This window comes from Mytilus californianus, unplaced genomic scaffold, assembly GCF_021869535.1.
Source record: "Mytilus californianus isolate M0D057914Y unplaced genomic scaffold, xbMytCali1.0.p SCAF_12, whole genome shotgun sequence".
In the NCBI taxonomy this organism is placed as follows: Eukaryota; Metazoa; Mollusca; class Bivalvia; order Mytilida; family Mytilidae; genus Mytilus; species Mytilus californianus.
In genome coordinates this window covers 37,225,539-37,241,940 of record NW_026262604.1, presented here as the reverse complement: position 1 = coordinate 37,241,940, position 16,402 = coordinate 37,225,539, and the positions used below count along the sequence as shown (strand labels likewise).

The following is a 16,402-nucleotide window of genomic DNA, read 5'->3' as shown; positions in this document are numbered from 1 at the left end:
ACTAAATGAACATATCTGATACTAGTAATTAACTTACCAAAGAATGACGATATCAACACAATATTTTCCATGTTTTAATTAGCACCGTTTATCTTACCTATCAATTTAATATAAATGAAATTTTAGCTACATTGAAGAGGGAAGGTTAATTTAATTACTTCCTAATATGACACTTAAATTAGTATACGGAATCATCTGTTACCATATGTTGTATTCAGAACGATTAATTTGAAAAGTAATTGACGTATTGTCTAAATTTATGTACTACATGTACCTTAAACCTCCTCGCTTTTGAAAATCCTATTTACAAAAAAAATATTTGGCTTCTCCTCATTTTTTTCGGTCTAAAACGACTTTAATACTATAACAATTAGTGAGTCGTACTTATAAATTGAAAATTGAGAACACTACGTAACATCCTCTATTAATAGGTGTCTTACCATTACAATGCCAATAAAGCCGGAAGTTGTGTCTACTAAGCCATTTATTGTAGCGAGCATATATTATTCGGTGCTTTTCTAAAGGTAATGTGAGTACATATTAAATTGTACGTGTAAACGGTAGTTTATTTAATCATCTATAAAGTTGTTGCAATTTTCCTCAGACTTCTTTGTTAATTATGTTAAATAACGCGACTAGAATCAATACGCACAGGCATGGTTACATTTTTCAGTTTGATTTCGACTTACGATCTTGAATGTCCTTTTGGTATCTTTCGCCTCTCTTGTGCTCGGTTAACCCGTAAAATAAACATCAAACTTCCAATGCCCCCTCAAATTAATAAGGCACAAGATATCAAAATATGTAAGTTCATTTGTCAATTTCTTTAAAACAAACAAGCAATTGAGTTCGGTATTTTTGCTATTATAATTTTATCTGTACTCACTTCGATAAAAAAAACCCATATTTAAATCCATTCTTTTAAAAATATAAGTGATGGCATCAGTGACGCCTTTTATCTGTTTCTATATTACATTCTCAACTATAAAATTCGCAGAAAAAAGTGGACAATGAAATCTTAAATCATCTAAAGAAAGAATAAACATATTTCATTAAGCGCCCATCTGACTTCTTGTAGACTAAAACTGTTCGACATGTAATTCCAGAAAATATAGAATTGAAAAAAAAATTAAATACTGCCAATAAAACTTTGAAATGTCTATAAATGCATTTCATAGTATAGCATGCCCACAGAAAACACTTCATCAATATTGCAAAATTTCTAAATCGTGATATATTTTTCATTAGGTCTTTGAATGTTTAAGGATCCACATCTGATTGACAACACTGGTAGAATACAATTCGTCACAATATGTCTGTAGAAATAATTGAAGTAAAGACTTAAGAAAGATGTTTATTCAGTCAGATGTAAATGACCTGGCTGTAAATCGCTCATTAGTATGTTTTTGCGAAGTTTGGGTATCCAGTTTTAAGACTGTACACTGTCATCGTCCTTTTTTGTAAGTACCAAAGGAGAGAAGGACGGAGTTTTTTCTCCCCTATCGTGAATGATGTAAGGGTAACTTAGTCCATTAGGTCATAGCTTTGGAAAACATAAGCTTTTACTATTCAGGTACAATTTAGAACCAAGAAAAGAGATGCATAGTAAATGTAATTTGTTTTGGTATACATTTCAATTTATTATATATCAAAGTACATCAATGTGTGTCTATGTAGTTTAGAGAATATACACGGTGGAGATATTGGGTAGTCTGTATATCGTCGATACAAACATAGTCCATCAACTCTCTTTGATAAAGGTCTACCAAATACGTGTTATGACCTTCCATTATCCAGCACAAGAACTGCCCAAATTTTATGGTAACTAGTTCCATCCATCTTCGTTCCGGATAATACTCCAACGGTGTATTTAAGCTGATGAAATTGAAAATAGGAAAGATGGTATATTATAATGAACATTTCTGTAATGCTTCACTAGTCAATAAAGCACTTGACAAATATTCGATAATTCACAATTATAATTATAATTATATATATATTAATTGTAATTGTGTATTTAAAGTCGATAATTGGTTTAGATATGAGGATGTCCGGTTTCAAATATATATTTTGTACTTTACATAACATGTTAGTTCTAACAGCCAACAATATAATGCACCAAGTGTGTTTACAAACATGAATCTTTGAATAAAGACACACTTGAAATGACATTTATCCTAATTGATTTATCAGTCAATGTAAGAGATAAAAAGTCCGGTAAACGTTACTTGAGTAGGTCAAGCAAATCTCTTCAATAAAGGTGAAAAAGATGTTTTTTAAACAATGAATTATCTGCAATTGTATTAACCTTTACTTAAAAAATTATCGATTTAAAGTTCAAATATTCACAGTTTAAAGCACAGATTGAGATTTTGATGAATAGTGTCGTTATCATGATGGTTCAGTCACCGTTGTCAGTGCTGTTGACGTTAGTTCTGGTAAGCAGGCGCATTAGGAGTGATTTGTTGTGAATATATGTTTCCGGTTCCTGTTTGTGGCGGATATATATACCCGGTTGTTGTGTTTCTTTGCTGGTAATTATACCGTCCTTGACTTTGATAATGACTATGGCCAGCTGCTGAAGGATACTGTGTGGCTGGTGTAGCTGGTGATATAAGTCTGTCTCGTTCATTTGATCCTCCTATAAATAAGATTTACTTTATTTAGTGGTTTGTTTCACTTTTAATTTGACATATTACAAGATCATGACTCAAATACCAGTAAAATTGTTTTTGGAATATGAAGCTGCTTCAAATTAATTGATTATGTCATTTGAAATGCATTTACTTTTTTTCGCAGTAGCTAGGAACAAGTTCGAACTTACCCTTAAAGGCTAGATTTACAATTGTATAAAAATACTTTATACACATGAGAGTTGATATCAGAAGTAGAAACATGACATGTAAATTTTTGACAAAACAGAAACAGACAGAACATTATACAGCGTGTTAAAATTGGACCGCACCAAACACTGGAGTCGGTATGAAATGCATCATCCTTTGTCTTAAATAAAACAAAAACAAAATATACCAGTTTGCTCACAAAGACCTGCTGTCCTGGATTAGTTATCAACAGGAACTGAGAGATAAAATATTAATGCATGGGAGGCTTAGAAGTATAAAAAAAGGTAACCAACAAATCATCAAGTAAACTTTGCATATGAAAAAGTATTCATTGTGTCTTGATAATTCATAAATAAATTAATCATTCCGTTCTCACATTGTTGGAATATATACCAAGTCTTGAATTCACCACAACAAAGATCTGTGTTATATGAGACTATAATAAAACGACATAATGATACGACCAAAGCAGATTTAAATCTTGAAGATACATTCAAGTCATGGTCCTGTCTATAAAGTACTGATATACACAAAAATACTCTATTTGTGCATTTGAAACCCCCGATTGCTTAAGCTATATCTACATTGGGTCATTGCAGGCAACTTCAAAACCAAGTATAGATGACCCCAAATAGCACCTTATTCCCAAATTGTCTTGAAAACGTATTTTATTATTTAAACTATAAAATAAATTTGTAATGTAAATGTTGGTCATCATCACTGCATTTGATGATGTTTAATCACCATCATTGCTATTCAGTAACCTCATTTAAAGATTGCAGGTTGATAGGCAGGTACGATTTAAACTAAAAATACAGACAGTGTAACCAATCTGAGAGAAATAAGCATTTAAATCAAGAGCGACCAAATTTTGCCTTTTATTGAGATATATGTCACTACGTTTCAGGAATGAACATTTAACAAAGACCATCGAAGCATAAAATGTAAGTATGAGATAAAACATCGAAAACTCTAAGTTCGGTGTTAGCTTTTATGTTACTTGATTTTTGTGGTTCGTGCTGATCTGATCAGTCGAGCTATTTCCCAATGATTTTTACATTGTGTTCTTATGATGAGATGTTATACGCTTTCCGTGATTAAGAGACGATTGAGCCTTAATTCACAAACATGTTTAACTCGTCCACATGTTATATGTACTAGTATCTAGTCAGGAGCCTTTCGTTTAATGAATAACGTTGATGGCTGTCTGTCTTATTACTTTTTCGTTAATTGTTTTGTCATAAATCAGGCTATTGTGTTTTACGTTTAAATGATTTTTCATTTTTCATGTCGGGGCCATCTATGGACTGTTCTGTTTGGGTTTTTGCTCACTGTTGTTGATCGTACAGTGACTTAATCCCAATTTAATATTCTTGTACGTGTCTATAAATTAAATAAATCTATTTCATTCTTAGATATTTACCTGTGATAATATAAACGTCACAAAAAATACGTCACAATATGTGACGTTGATTCATTCATGTGATGCGCAGTTTATATTTCGTGTGTGGTGTCCTGGTGTGCTGTCGTAAATTCATGTGAGGTGTCCGTTGTTATTCTGCGGTTTACATGTTGTAATGTACTATCATATTATTTATTTGTGTATTTCTGAGTGTTCTTGCGTTTGTTTGTACTGTATTCCTGTCACGTAGTGTTGTCATTTTACCGGTATTTTTAACATTGCCATATAAGCGGGAGGTTTGGCTAGCCATAAAACCATGTTCAACCCACCATGTTTTCTTAAAATGTCCTGTACCCTCGGTGTTTCCCTCGGTTTAAGTTTGTTACCCGGATTTGTTTTTGCTTAATCGAATTACTAGTATGTCTACTGAACAGCGGTATATTACTGTTGCCTTTATTTATAGTTATTGAAATCCATTTCATTTTGACTATGTTGGATAGTTGTCTCAATGGCAAGAATAGCATACCATCGCTTTATTATATAATGATTGACTATAATTTTGTTCCCAATTTGATGAGTTCTGACAGGAGGACTGGGACATTATAACTTAAGGTGGTACCCAACACCTTGACTAATATTAATTTGGCTCGTTTAATTTTCATAAAATTTTGACAAAATGTTTACTTTGACCCTTTGACAAAAATATAAAAATTTCAAATAATTTGAACCAACCACTTTATCAGAAAAAATTCACTGGTTATATAGCAGTTTGACAAATACTAATTTTGATCATTGAGAAGCTTAATATTTCCTTAACAGTACAACGTAATTAAAACGTTTAGCTGATTTTTACAGAGTTATCTCCCTGTAGTGTTAGGTACCACCTTAAGAAAAGTCAAATAGGTATATAAAATATGTAGTTTCACTAGAAGCATCATAACACTAAGTTGTGTTATTGCAATCTAAACATAAGAATTAGACTCAGCCTTTAAAAAAAACCAGTTCATTGTTAATATTCAAATGTATCTATTGGAATAATTTGTTAAAGTGCTGGTTCATTCCCCTATATTATATGAATGAGTTAACATAGTTTCAGGGGACTTTTCGTGGTTGTGAAACTGAATCGAAGTGATTTTACGGATGAGTTAATTTTGGTAAAACAGAAATAATATAAGTAATATGACCTTTATTTAATTTTACATACGTTTTCCTTTCAAATTGCAACTGAGTATAAGTCATAGTGTCTACGTTAATTACAACCTGAATATTGAATTTGTATGTATACGACGTGGGTTCATGAGGTATGTAAACAGGCCGCGTTATCTTATATAATTAATTTTCAAATCAGTTTCAAACAACACATTTATTTTTTTTGAAAATAATTTTATCTTTATAAGCAAGACTGTTAAGTAAGTGTCCATAAATCGGCACGGTATGAAAATATATCTTTTTCATTGTATTATAAAACAAATTACTTATGACTGTATTTGTCTGCATTCTGTACCAAGATAATTTACTTAATTAACAAGAAGGACAGACAAAACAATAGCATTAAAATTTAGGTTAGAGGCAAATAATAATTCAAATAAAAATAATATAGCAAAATAAATAAAGATACGTCATAATCCAACTAGAAACGACTCAGGACAGGTGCTTTGAAACTATATAAAAAACCACCATGCCCAAAAGGTACATACGAATAGAATCGACAATAATGGAACTTTCAAAAAGTCTATGTACACTTACTGATAACGAATGAATCACTCCGATGTCTTCTTCTACATAGGGCACAAACTACAACAATTAATATAAGAAATGCTGCAGCACCAAAAAATATTCCTATAATGGCTCCTGCATCCTTACAGCAATGTTTTATACCATCTATTTCGGTTGAACCACAACAACCAGTAAGACAGAACTCATAATCGTTATATATCAAATATGGTGATAATCTGTTTTCATAATAGCACGATCCTGCATTACCTCCAGCTGCAGTATAATAAAATAACTCATTGTTACAATAAAACAATCGAATTTATCATTATATAGTAAGAATAAGAAAATTTTCGGAAATATACAATCAAAATAAATAAATGACATAATTGCATACAGTCAGGATGATTTCTTTACTCTCAGAATATTTTGTCATAAAACTGTTCTAAACTATTCAACCCCCAAACAGTTACACCATGTTAAACGCTTTAACTCTCAGATTCAGTATAGGGTAGAGATGTCCAAAACTGTTCTAGGATATATCTATCTAAATTTTGTCTAGGGTAGAGCTGTCAGATATTGTTCTTAATAACGTAATTTAGATTAGTACTTTTTGAGAAAATAAGAGACAGTTATCCATATTCGACATATTTAAGATAAAGGATAACATAATAAAAATATTGATGAAGTATGTCAGTAATGGTAAAAGTTCAATGATAAGTTAATATTGACATCATAAGACCTTCGAACAAAAAGGAATGTTGAGATTTGAACAGCCCATTTTGTGAGGTCTTTTAATGTCAATATTAACTTAATCATTGAACTTTCACTGACTTACAAACCATCAAAGATATAAGAAAAATACGCCAAAAACACTTGCAGAAGCCTAATTCTCCTGAATTGGACGAGTCTAAATATATTCAACTTAAATAATAGTTAAACAGTACTCAGACTGATATATACAAGTAACAGTTACCAACTTGCATTGGAAACGGACCGATTAAATGGCAGCACATCATTTAGTTATTTATTTATTATAATTTTTTTAGCAAAAAATAACACCATATGGTAGTTTTATAAAATTATGGTGTTAATTTATATTTTTGAATTCCAACTTTTTAAAATAACGATTTTTATTTTATAAATGAGTAAGTCAAAAACCTATGCAAACCTCGTTTGTAACTGACCAATGAATGTTCTGTACAAAAACTTCTTGTTAAATATATTTGTTGTTTTTAATCTGTCAGTAACCATGCAATAGATTCGTAAAGACCAGACCATATGAAAACAGTAAGTAAACACTTCCAACAATTAGTTATTTGAATAGCTTGTTTCAAAACTTCTAATCGGACAGACCTAGATGCATAAGGTCCTTTACAATACTCAGGTAAATGTTCATTTTGGTTTTGATTCTGTAATTTTCCTACACTACGTTACATGCAAATGAAAAATAACTAGTGTAAAATTGAGAATGGAAATGGGGAATGTGTCAAAGAGACAACAACCCGACCATAGAGCAGACAACAGCCGAAGGCCACCAATGGGTCTTCAATGCAGCGAGAAACTCCCGCACCCGGAGGCGTCCTTCATCTGGCCCCTCAACAAATATGTATACTAGTTCAGTGATAATGGACGTCATACTAAACTAAACGTCATACTAGTCTGTTCAGTCGAATTAATTAAAAATTTTTGTTTTGTTTGGGTTTTTTTACAAAAAAATATTCCTGTAAACTTCAATGAAACAAACCCGTATTGAATAGCCTAAATATAACATCTTTAGCATCAAGTTATGTAGGCTTGAGAGGCTCGATCAAAACATGTATAGATGAGATATTTTCGCAAGGTTGATCATCATTCTTAAATTGAAATACAATGTACTATATGAAAACAAATACTTTTTTGTTGTCGTCCATAATTCCCTTTTCACGTCTAACTGAAGCATAAACACCTTGAAAAAACCTTTTCCCTTGCTTAGTTTTATACTCGCCTGACATAATTATATATCATAATTATCAATTATTGGCTTTTGACGAGGTCGATACGTTATATATGGACTTGGTCAGATTATATTGACCGAGGACGAAGTCTGAGATTCAAAATAATCTAACAGGTCCATATATAACGTATTGACTGAGTGAAAGTTCTTAATCTATATATTATATATGTAAATAGTGTAAGTTTGGAAATGATAATGACTCGATGTTCCTATTTTTTGGAAATTATATTGACTCGATGTTACTATTCTTAGTAACATGGAGTCAATATTATTTAAAAAAAAGGAACGTCGAGTCAATATGTCAAAAAAGTGAAAAAATACAAAAGATATATTGGGGAAACACGTGACCAAATATACCAATGAGAAACAAGAAACACCAGACCATATGTAATATATCGTAATAAAACAGAAGATAAGAACCATAGTAAAGAAATATTAAAATAAAATTATAAGTGTTCATTTATGTAGTAAATTGCAAAAATTGGCAAACAAAAAAACCATAAAAATTTTTGCACTATTATTGAGTGATTTAAATGCAAATTTTACATTATAGCATTTTACAAGCTCTTGTCTTCGTGTACTATGTACATGGAATAATTTATGAAGTTGATTGATTGTTGTTGTTTGCTTTACGTCCAGTGGCAAATATTTCATGCATGTTTATGACGAGAACACATAAATTTTAAATACAATAAGTAGGTCTTGCAATAGGAGGTCGACAGTGAGGTTGGACGTGAAACTTGGAATATCGCTAGAAAATGAGGATATATTGAATAAGGACAAAAATTAACCTTGCAACAGCTGTCCACATCCGAACCACTCAAATAATTGGTACAAGAGTTTTTAATTTGCAGAGAGTGTTGATCAATGAAATCTACTCTAAAGTCGGCAATCGGTATTTACGTGTAGTTTCCAATATCATATAAGGCATCTAATTTAGGTTAGATACTTTTAGCTCGCTTTAGTAACTGTGATAATTCTGTGAAACTGTATTGTTTATTGTACTTGAGTTTTTGGTATGATATTCTATACTACCGCTCGCCTCGTTGGTCTCGTGGGAGTGTGATCGCCTCGAGAGCGGGAGGTCGTTGGTTCGAATCCACACCGGGTCAAACAAAGACGTTAAAATTGGTATTTGTTGTTTCAACGCTAAACACGTGGCATTTAAGAGTAAGAGCACAGACTGGTCAGCTCGGAGTTAGAAATGTGTCCGGGTAGGGTGGCTTTTCTTCCTATGAACTGTTAGCTTGTGAACTTCCATGTTGAAAGTCCGGCTCAGCGTGTCGTCTTGTACAAAGCAGGATTATTATTCATATTACATTTACATGTTTTCGTTCTGAATATGCATTTAATTTGCCGCTGGACGTCATCTATTATCATCATCATTTATTTTACCGTTACTAAACAGTGAAATAGTTTTCTTCTACTGGTTTATGTTACACCTTCTTTACTTTCCACCGATCGAAATTAAAAAAGGGCAGGTGATATTTTTCAACCAAACACTTGTGTCTGTTGGGATATCTTTAACGGTAAAAATTATTAAATTAACTCTGTATTTTCTAGTCATGGGGCGATTTTGAGCTTATTATTCTGTTTAGGCATCTTTCTATTACAAAAGACTGTACATTGACTCTTAATGTTTTGATTTGTCTGTGTCGTTGGGTTGCTGTCGCATTAATGTATACCTTTATCTCCTTTTATTCAAAACCAAAGGATTGACTTGGGTATAGAAATATTCACCCTTGTTACAGGGGTGCGTCCGTTTGGCTGTTCGGATGTATAAATATGCAGCTTTGTCCGGTCGAAATAGAAATGTCGTATATACATTGCCTTGTGTAGTGAGAGTTTTACATTATCTATACGTTATAAAAAAAAAACTTCAAAAAAATAACAACACCGACCAGTTATAAGACAATATCTGAAGAATAAATAAAACGGCCAAAATAAGTTGAATCCTTCTATAAATTGTTGCCAACATTTTTTTATCCATTTTTGCTTTTATGACAATTATACCAGATATAAAAAAAAAACTCGACACACCAAATTGTGTCACCTAGACGAGACTGCCGTCGTTGTACGCTTCAAGATATGAGTTATATTGCCACTCAATGAAGATTTGTTTTCTGTTCTACTCCCTTCCTCCTAGTTTAACTGGATAGGATACAATATAACCCCTGATGTGGAAATTATCAATTATGTTATTGAATGTTAAAAAAAATATTAAATGCAAAGAGAAAAATGAAGAGAGAAATGATAAAAATTTACAATTAATATCAAATATAGATAAAAATCAAATATATAAAAATTGGAAAACAATTTGAGACAATTATCAACTGAAGAATGATGATTATACATCACTAAATGAAGCTGATTAATTGATTGTTCCCTTAATGTCCAGTGGCAAATTGCAAAGTGGATCGACCAGAAGCAAATGATAACAACTTTAGAGCGACACTTTAATAAGATAGAGCGTTGGCTAGAGGTAAAACGTATGCCGTACTAGAATAAAAAGAACCATGATCAAAATCGTAAGTTAAGCTCTTAACCCCCCCCCCCCCCCCCCTTTCCCCTCCTTTTTCCTCTACGTTAGACGAATGCCCAAAAACAAAGCGACATGAATTTACAATCAATAACAGTCACTATAAGATGATGATGAGGGTGGTTTTTTAATTACCTTGACTACCCATGAGGGTCTTGCACGGTCGGCCCTGGCTTGCGCCTTTTTGTGCATTTAATAATTTATTTTTACCTTATTATAAGGTAATTGATATAATTGAGTGCCAAAGGGAAATTAAAAAAAAAAACAACATATCATGAATAAAAAGTAAAATGAACAATAATTCGATAGAACAAATTAAAAAAAATAAATAAACATTTCCCGGTTTGGGACAGGTTTGTATTTCCACTCAAATACCGTCTGATTATTGATCGGAGATAATCAACCAAAAGCGCTTGGATTCTCTAACATGGTAAATTATGGTATTTCCCTGGCTGGTTTTTTTTTCCTGATCCTATTTTGGACCCCCTGATTCTAAGAGGGCGTGTCTAATTGGTCATGCCCGATTAACTTTTAGTAAATTGAACCTTTACTTCAAGACCTACACCGGATTAATAAGTTTGAGGTACAATAAGTAAACAAAAGAGATTCTTTATAAAATGAGATCGTCCCAGGTATCTTAGATAATTATTTTGCATTGAATAACAATGAAAAATGCACGAACAGGTTTGGAAGTTTTGTCATGTTTATAATCATATCTTTATCAAGCTACTTTCATTTTTATTCATTTATGCTAAAGCAGAAGAGGAATAAAATTGAGAATGGAAATGGGGAATGTGTCAAAGAGACAACAACCCGACCACAGAACAGACAACAGCAGAAGGCCACCAACAGGTCTTCAATGCAGCGAGAAATTCCCGCACCCGGAGGCGTCCTTCAGCTGGCCCCTAAACAAATATATATACTAGTTCAGTGATAATGAACGCCATACTAAACTCCAAATTGTACACAAGAAACTAAAATTAAAAATAATACAAGACTAACAAAGGCTAGAGGCTCCTGACTTAGGACAGGCGCAAAAATGCGGCGGGGTTAAACATGTTTATGAGATCTCAACCCTCCCCCTATATCTCTAGCCAATGTAGAAAAGTAAACGCATAACAATACGCACATTAAAATTCATTTCAAGAGAAGTCCGAGTCTGATGTCAGAAGATGTAACCAAAGAAAATAAACAAAATGACAATAATACATAAATAACAACAGACTACTAGCAGTTAACTGACATGCCAGCTCCAGACTTCAATTAAACTGATTGAAAGATTATGTCTTCATCATATGAATATCAGGCACAATCCTTCCCGTTAGGGGTTTAGTATCATACCATCATAACATATATGAGAAGAACATAACCCGTGTCATGCCAACAACTGGTTTTTAAATAAATGTGTTTCGTGCCGATGCAAAGACCCTATAAGTGAATCAATATTAACGCCAAAATATGCAATCTTTAATGACCTGACAACAGTATCGTAACTATATCCCTTCTTAATAAGTCTATTTAAAGGTTTTGTTAGTTTCAGAGGTGAATACTGACATTTTTGTGCTAAAAATATAAAGAATATTTCCATAAAAAATTGGATGTGAAATACCTGAACGTATAAGAAGTCTGCATGTTGAGCTATATTTACGAATGATGTCCTTATACCGATGATAAAATTTAGTAAATGTTTTGACTAGTTTGTGATATCGAAAACCCTGGTGTAATAATTTTTCAGTAATACATAAATTTCTCTCGTTAAAATCTAAAACATTGTTACATACACGAGCGAATCGTACAAGTTGAGATATATAAACACCGTAAGATGGTGACAAGGGAACGTCACCATCTAAAAATGGATAATTAACGATAGGAAATGAAAAATCATCTCTTTTATCATATATTTTAGTATTAAGCTTTCCGTTAATGATATAGATATCAAGATCGAGGAAAGGGCAGTGGTCATTGTTAGTATTAGCTTTATTTAAAGTAAGTTCAACAGGATAAATTTCTTTAGTATACATACTGAAGTCGTCATTATTGAGAGCCAAAATATCATCCAAATATCTAAAAGTATTATTAAATTTGTGTATCAGATGTTGTTTCGATGGGTCTTTACTGATTTTTGTCATAAATTGTAACTCATAGCAATACAAAAAAAGGTCCGCATAAGTATATGTTTAATGTTTCCGTGATTATTTTCTAAAATGATATATTCTCTTTGGAAAAAATATTTCACATTAACAGAAGCTCTTTTTGGGTAAATTACATATTATATAAAGTGTACATATCATTTACTCGAGGAGTGCCTTAATACCTGTGTTTATTATAAAAATGACATTATACAACATTATGTAGTGATTCATATGTGGTTAAATCATATTTTTCGAATTTTACATATCGTTATAAAATCATTTCATAGGCTAGTAAAGGAAAACATTATAGCCGATTACACTCCTGTAAATATAGACAATGCAATTTCCCATAGGAACTCCTTTTACGGCTAAAACTGTGCCACTATTACTATGACGTTTCTTAAACAATTATATCCTATTCAACGGTCAAAACATAGGCCTGTGCGGCATATTTTCAACATGTATATGCCCCGAACTTGTGAGAGTTTAAACTTATACTAAAATTATGTACTACCCCTCCCTTCACTTTGGGTCGTCCTCAGGATTTAATTTCGCCGTTATCAATGTGTATTTATACTGATAACATTCCCAAGTTATGTCTCCACGAGATGCAACATAGAGATCATATCTGGGAACCAGTACATAAACAAAATAAAATATCTATGAATATTATATATCTCACCAAAAGAGGCGTGGTTTGTGAAACAGCTGTATATACAAAGTGCAGCCTATAGCAATTACAAAATATGGAGAAAACCAAATAAACATGTAACAACGATATTCCAGACTAATTTGTTTCAAAATATAAAGATAAAATAACAAAGTCATCAATAATAGATAAACAAAAAATGAAAAATAAATTATGAATAAAATTGATAAAACTGTCCTAAAATTTCATGGGATAAAACTGACAAGATTTATTCTATTGTAAATCTGTTGAATCCGTTCCAATCTTGAAATATCTATGGTAGAACAGCGATAATCTGCCCTCTAGCGGAAATGCAAGAAACTATTCTAAATATGTCAGTTGAACTCTTTTAGAGACTGTTTTAAACTAGTTCTTTTCACAGTTCCTGACAATTTTAACGATAGGTTATAATTTATGAAACCAGTACCTTCTTATCATTTAAAAGACAATGAACGAAATGTATTCTGTTTAATCAATGTTCGTAGCTAGTATGAAGGGTTGTTGCCGGATTATAATTAATGGCCTGTCTTTATTATCTATACAGTGTTTGCACAATTAGAAGTAATTTCAAAATGATATTAAGATTCAATCTCCAGTGTGGATTTATTCACATGTGTGGGTGCAAATATCGTGGTTTTGTCCAATTCTGCATTAAATCGATATGAAGTTTATTTTGTTGAATAATGAAATTTATCATTCAATATCTGGTAAGTACATGCACTCTAAAACGATCATAACCAGGCAACATGCGTTGACAGGGTACACATCGCCTGCTCTATAGATATAAGAAGATGTGGTATGAGTGCCAATGAGACAACTCTCCATCCAAGTCAAAATTTATAAAAGTAAAGCATTATAGGTCACAGTACGGTCTTCAACACGGAGCCTTGGCTCACACCGAACAGTAAGCTATAAAGGGCCCCAAAAAATTACTAGTGTAAAACCATTCAAACGGGAAAACCAACGGTCTAATCTATATAAAAAACGAGAAACGAGAAACACTTATGAACCACATCAACAAACGACAACTACTGAACATTAGATTCCTGACTTAGGACAGGTGCAAACAAATGCAGCGGGTTTAAACGTTTTAATGGTACCAAATCTTCACCCTTTTTCTGAAACATAGTGTAACATCACAACATAGAAAGACACACGCATGCATAAACCATGCGTAATTAGAGTCGGTCAAAAATGTCATGGAAGTACTAGTTAATAGACGTAATCGGTATATTAAAGAGAGGCTGAAAATACCAAAGGGATAGTCAAACTCATAAGTCGAAAACGAAATGACAATGCCATGGCAGAAAATTGCAGATCAGACAAATCTCTTGTGAGTTGCTACACAAACTCATCGATTTCACTAAAAAGATTACGATAGTTTAACACCGCACGATAGAATAGAGAGTATGGTTAACTGACGACTGAAAACCAACAATTGAAAAAAACTGAAATCAGCAAAGTTTGTTATAATTCTAATTTTCATTTTTACATTTTTTGGATAACTTATTGACTTTAAATTCATACATACATCATGTACATTATAGATATATAAGACATAGTTTTTGTGTATACATGTATGAACATATTCTGTATACTATGCTAAGCAACACATTTATAATCATTACTTAAACATGGAAGTAATATTCAATATTACTTCCATGCATATACTTTTAAGGCTAATATACAATAATTATTTTATACAAATAAACTTACCAAAGATCGACAATAGCAATACAATTATCTTCATATTTCTATTTGTTTGAACGGGTACGTCTAATTTAGATTTTTGTTTAGTTCCTGGTCACATTAAAGGCGGAATGTTTCACTTCCTTATATGACTAATCGTGTGTTCTATTGATAATTGTCAATTGTAAAACAATTGATACATGTTAAATTATAAACTATTATTCCTTCCGTGTTTCAAGGTTATGAAATCAACCTTAATTTATCGTTGAACTTTCAAAATACATTTTACTATGTTTATTTACCTATTTCGTTCACAAAAATACAATGATTTTTTCCTTAAAAGTGACTGTAACTATCACAGTCCTTGTACTTGTAGTGCTGGATTTTGAAACTTTTTATTGAAATACAAGAGATTGCTTCTCATTAATATTAACCCAAAAAAGGGGAGACCAGAGTCAAAAGTTGCCATAAGCTCAGTAGTCAGTACTTCGGTACTGACATGATTTATAACAAACTTTTCTAAAATTACCCGTTTACAAATTTTGTTTTATGTATTTTTGTCATATAGCTCTTCAACTGTTTCGGTACTTATACATCCCTCGGATTTCAAATGTTTGGCTTTGAGTGTTCCTGATGAAGGTAAATCAAGAAAAGCGCTTCGGACTCATGAAATTATTAAACGTGTTGTTTTCAATTTTTTACCGATTAAAAAAAAACACAGACGGAACAAACAACAATTTATCATAGCAAAAATAAAATGACAAAAAGACAGATAACGAATTTACCTTCGTCGGCAACGCTAAAACATATGTAAGTCAAGTATGTATACAGACCTAAAAACTTCAGATTTATTGACAAAAGGTCAACTTTGTCCTTTATTTATCGACGGAGAATTTACGAAGGTATGTAATAAATCCTGTCAGTACCAAAATACAAATTACCGACCTGATTATTTTCGGTAATTAATAGAACAACAGCAGCTGTCTCGACCCATTGCTATACAAACACTTTTGTTTGTTTTTTCTATGCAGTGTTTAATGCCACTTTCTTCGAATTTGGCTACACAAGTTATCATTTCAAAAATTGTTTGCGTAGGAACTGGAGTTCTAAGAGAGTACCACTACTCTTAGGCGAGAAAACTGACAATTCTTATTAATCAAAATAGGAGTCCAACACACATCGACACTGGCGAGGTTCTCAAACTCACAACCTCTGAGTTGAAAACCTAGTGATCACTTTAAATGAACTAATTAGACAAAATGACCCTCAGACAATGACACCAACACTTAAAAATATGTTGCGTCTAAAAAACTTTTCTTGAATTTTTTCATCGTAAGGGTAAAACACACACATTTAAAGCCAATATCGATAAGGTGCAACACGAACCAAACAAAACCACA

General features: G+C 32.2%; 1 long non-coding RNA gene across 2 annotated transcripts in view; it reads right to left on the bottom strand.

Annotated features, from left to right (window-relative positions):
- LOC127721766 (uncharacterized) overlaps positions 1-16,402 on the bottom strand; it is a 151,708-nt gene that overhangs the window by 9,349 nt on the left and 125,957 nt on the right. The window contains exons 1-3 of one of the 2 annotated variants that reach the window (XR_007991440.1): positions 15,030-15,223; positions 5,992-6,234; positions 38-2,641 (exon numbers count right to left, since the gene is read on the bottom strand). This is a non-coding gene — a long non-coding RNA (uncharacterized LOC127721766). Of the gene's footprint in view, positions 1-37; positions 2,642-5,991; positions 6,235-15,029; positions 15,224-16,402 lie in introns of those variants that run through there. The other variant, XR_007991441.1, reaches the window with a different exon arrangement.